General features: G+C 33.5%; 1 non-coding gene across 1 annotated transcript; it reads left to right on the top strand.

Annotated features, from left to right (window-relative positions):
- Positions 1-4,146: 4,146 nt before the first annotated feature.
- On the top strand, positions 4,147-4,253 carry LOC123609979. The gene has a single exon (XR_006718022.1). It is a non-coding gene; the product is annotated as a U6 spliceosomal RNA (small nuclear RNA).
- Positions 4,254-4,728: the final 475 nt, after the last annotated feature.

Genomic DNA, 4,728 nt, shown 5'->3' with positions numbered 1-4,728 from the left:
AAGTTGTCACTCTTTCCGGAACAAGGAGTTATGTGGAACAAACCTGAATCCAACCTACAATCTAAAACCAAACCCAGCTGATTTCAGCCAAACCCTACAAAATCTGTAAAATAAATAAATAAATAAATAAATAAATAAGTATGTATGTATGTATGTTAAAAAATAAAAGTGACTGTTTTGTAAACCATGAAGGTTTGTAGCTTTGTTTGTTATGCAGCATTACCCCGGGAATAGTTGACTAACACAATGAGATTTGATCATTCTATAAGTAATTAAACACTGGCCTTCTAGGAAGGACTCTGTGGGCAGTGATAAGCTTGGATCTTAAAGAAACCAAAGATTTGCCCCCCCAAAAAAGTGTTTTCCATTGATCTGCCTAGAAAACTTTCATTTTTCCTAAGAATTCCAGAAAAAGTACTTTAGTTAATCTTTAATCATCAGGGGAGAATAGTTCCTCTTCAGGAATAAGCCCAAGAATCCATACAGAAGAGGTAGATACACCAATATCAGAACCCACTTTTTAGGCCAAGGTGCCGCTACAGACATTCATTCTTCAAGCCAGTGGGGTACAACTATGAAAAAATAAAACTTCCCAAGACTTAGTGTTCCTATCAAAATCCCTAGCCTCTTGAGCCATGTATACATAAGCTATAACAATATAGAATTTTTGCTTTCATTTCTCACAGAAACATTTTCACATACATAAAGATTAGGTCTGTAGCCATGTGTTTACCTAATCCAACTGGTTCAAAGAATAATAAAACATCTTTTGTCTCCCCAAAAGCTGAATTGTTACATCCCAGGATGGGCTCTAGGTTATAGCTGAAGATGACAAGGGGACTGGAGCACTATCTTCCTAGGTATTTGGGTGTCAAAAGAGATGAAAGTAGAACTTGACAACTTTGGGTGGTAGAAATGTGGGGCTATCTGGCTCCTGGAGAGATTTTATCAGCATAACAAAATATTAGAGTTAGGACTCAGGCCCATTTCATGTCCAAGGACTTCGTTCTAGGAGGAGAAGTCACAGCTGCCTCTTTACCCTTCAATCTTCATTTAAGGAGGGTATGGCACTCACATAGGACATGTGACTTGGTTTTCATCATTGTGCCCCAGGGATAAGACCTGATGCAAGACAGGCTGACACACATATTACTCACTGTGAAGTAATTCATAAGAAATCTTTCTCTGATCCCTAGAATTTCATATGCACATTCAGGATAAAATTAATAAAGGTGGATATTAAAAACCAAACACTAAACTAAAGAAAGTGAAAAATGACCTTTGCCTCTTTTATAATTTTTAATTACTTTAAAGTCATCTGATTTTGGCCTTATTTTCAGGGTAACTAATACTAAGTATGTGCCCTGTTTTGGTCTGAAGAGTCCTGAATAGGAGACAAGTATAGACTGGACATGAACTGAATCTCATATCTCAACAGCCAGCAAGGAACTAAAGCATCCTGCTAGCAACCACTGTACGAGCTTATAAGCAGATCCTTCAGCCATGGTCAACACATCAGATGACTGCTCCCTGACCCCCACCAACAAGTTAAATCTTAAGAGAGGTCCTGAGCTAGAACTACCCAGCTAAGCCACGCTAGGACGCCTACAGCTCTTGTGTGAAATAATACACACTTACTGTTTTTAACTGCCAGGTTTTGGGGTAGCTGACTAGATAACTAGTACACACATGTAAAACATTTTTGTGGAGTATAGTCAGACCTCAATAAACGTTAACTTTCTACTAATCAATAATACTATGTTACTTATCTCCTAATCAAGATACTTTTTCCCCTGCACCCTCTCCCTTAGCCCCCACATACCATTTCAGAAGTCCTTAAAAGCAAAGAGAGAGTATATCAGAGGCAATATTTTAAAAGGTAGTGACCCAGAATATTCCAAACTAACAAAAGAGACCACACCATAGATCCAAGAAGCCCAAGATATTCCAGCAAGCTAAATAAAAATGGTATTCGTATCTATACATATCACGGCAAGACTACAAAAGGCTGAAGTGAAATAAAAAGTCTCAAAAGCATCCAGAGAATAAAAAAACATCTTCTAAAATGTGATCACTTAACTGCTGACTTGTTCTGAAGCAACAATGTAAACCATTAGAGAACGGAATGATATCTGTATTCTGTCCACCGAGAATTCTATACCAACTGAAAATATCTTTCAAGAATGCAAGCAAAATTAAAGACATTTTTAGACAAACAAAATACTGAGAGAGCAAACTACCAGCACATTTAAACTAAAGGAAATGCTAGGGGTGCCTGGATGGCTCAAGTCACTTAAGTGACCGACCCTTGATATCTGCTCAGGTCATGATCTCACAGTTCCTGAGATCAAGCCCTGCATAGGGTTCACACAGGACATGGAGCCTGCTTGGGATTCTCTCTCTCCCTCTTCCCCTCCCCTGCTAGCACTCTCTCTCTCCCTAAATAAACAAACAAATAAATAAATAGGAATTCTAATGGGTATACTTCAAGTACAAGGAAATCTGGCTTAGATGTGGGTTCTGAGAAACAAGGACTGAAAAGAAAACAAAAAGTTGTAGTATTTAGGAAACCTTTAAAAAATAACTAAATAAATGTCTTCTGTGGATAAAAGAGAATTAAAATACACAACAGTTATATAGAAGTTGGGAGGGAATAAACAAAATTAAAGTAGTCTAAGTTGTTGTGTTTTATCCACAATTGCATTTAGACATTAGAAAGTTAAGAAGGGATATCATAATTTCCAGAGTAATCACTCAAAAAAGAACAGTCCATACATTTTGAAATATTATGGGTAGAAGTAGAAATATAAAGAATCACTTCAAAAGAAAGCCAGGAAGCAGACAAAGCATTCAATAAGTATGATAAATGGAGAGCACAAAATAAAATGTTGGATTTCAACCTTATATATAGGCAATTATATGAAATACAAATGCATTAACTGTTCTAGTTAAGAGGCTGATTTTCACACTGGGGAAAAATATTGCAATCTAATTATATGCCCTTTATAAAAGACAAATCTAAGACGTAAAATCTATAAAACGTGAAAATAAAAAGATGAAAAACATAGAACACAAACACCATTCAAAAAGAAAACTTGTATAGCTATATAAATATTTTAAAATGGACATTAAGGCAAAAGACTGTTAGAAATAGAAAGGCCCAATATATATAGATAAAAAGAATTGTATTCATCTTGAAAATACAATAATTTTTACTTTGTGGGCACCTAATACCATATTTACCAAAATGTATAAAGCTAAAGAAAAAATCTCAAATAAAAAAAGGCAAATACACATTCATGATGGTTGATTTTAACATTTTTATCAATGACTGATAAAGTAGGGGAAAAACCTTTAATGGGTATATTTAGAACACTGCACCTAACAACTGCATTATGCACATCTTTTTTAAGCACACATGGAACATTTACAAAACTTGAGCATAAACTGGGTCATAGGATTAAGTCCCAACAGCTTTCAAAGGATTATAATAACACATAGTATGTTCTCTGGTCAAAGTGGAATTACTCTAGAATAAAAGACAACGACCTTAAATGTGAAAATATACGGAAATAAATAAACTTCTAACTGTCCCATAAGTCAAAGAAGAAATCATGACAGAATTTAGGAAGTATTCTAAACTGAATGATAATGTATTACAACTTAAACTTGAGGTGATGCAGTCAAAGCAGTATTTAGAAGAAAAAAATGTTGATTACATGTGTTTATTAATTTTAAAAATGTCTCAAAATTAATATAGTAAACATCCATACAAAAAGTTAAAAGAAATCCAACAAAAGTAGAATGAAGGAGATAAAGAAATAAAGATAAGATAAAAATTAATAGAATAGGCAAACAAACATGTAATAGATAAGATAAAGAAATCTAAGTTAGTTCTTTGAAAACATTAAAGAAAGCACAAATAACCATTACCAGGAAAGAAAAAGGAGACACCACTTTATATCCTGCAAATTTCTTTTTCTTTCTTTTTTTTTTTTTTGTGACAGATCAGTGCTTACTTTTATTTTTTTTCTTGACTTACACATTTTATTTATTTTATTTTTTTAATTAAATATACCTTATTGCAAATTTATTTTTAAAAGAAGCTATTGTAAACAGTTGTAAGTCAATGGATTTGAAAATCAAGTGCTCGCTTCAGCAGCACATATACTAAAATTGGAACGATACAGAGAAGATTAGCATGGCCCCTGCGCAAGGATGACACGCAAAAAAAAAAAAAAAAAAGAAAGAAAAAGAAAATCAAGGTGAAATGGATAATTATACAGAAAAAAATAATTTTGCAAAATAGACTTAAAAAATAGAAAATATCAATAGTTATATAATTATTAAAGACATTGAATCAGTACTCAAAAATCTTTCCACAAAGAAAATTTTAAGCTATGATTACTTCTCTGGCAATTTCTATCAGACATTCAAACAGCAATAATTCCAATGCGGCCCAAATTCATCTAGAAAATAGGAGGTGGAGAATGAAACACTTTGCCAACCTCATTAGGTTAGTATCATCTTGATAACAAAGCCTGCACAGAAAATAGGAGAAAAATATTTACAAGCCAAACTCACTCATGAACATAAATCCAAACACACTAAATACAATAGTAGCAAATAAAACCCAGCCTATATAACACAGATAAAATAGATTAATGCATTGTGACTGGGCCAGATTTATTCAAAGAATTTAAGTTTGATTTAACATTTGAAAACCAA

The sequence above is a fragment of the Leopardus geoffroyi genome, chromosome B2, assembly GCF_018350155.1.
Source record: "Leopardus geoffroyi isolate Oge1 chromosome B2, O.geoffroyi_Oge1_pat1.0, whole genome shotgun sequence".
Classification (NCBI taxonomy): Eukaryota; Metazoa; Chordata; class Mammalia; order Carnivora; family Felidae; genus Leopardus; species Leopardus geoffroyi.
The sequence above is the reverse complement of the archived record's forward strand: the minus strand, read 5'-3'. Positions and strand labels throughout refer to the sequence as shown.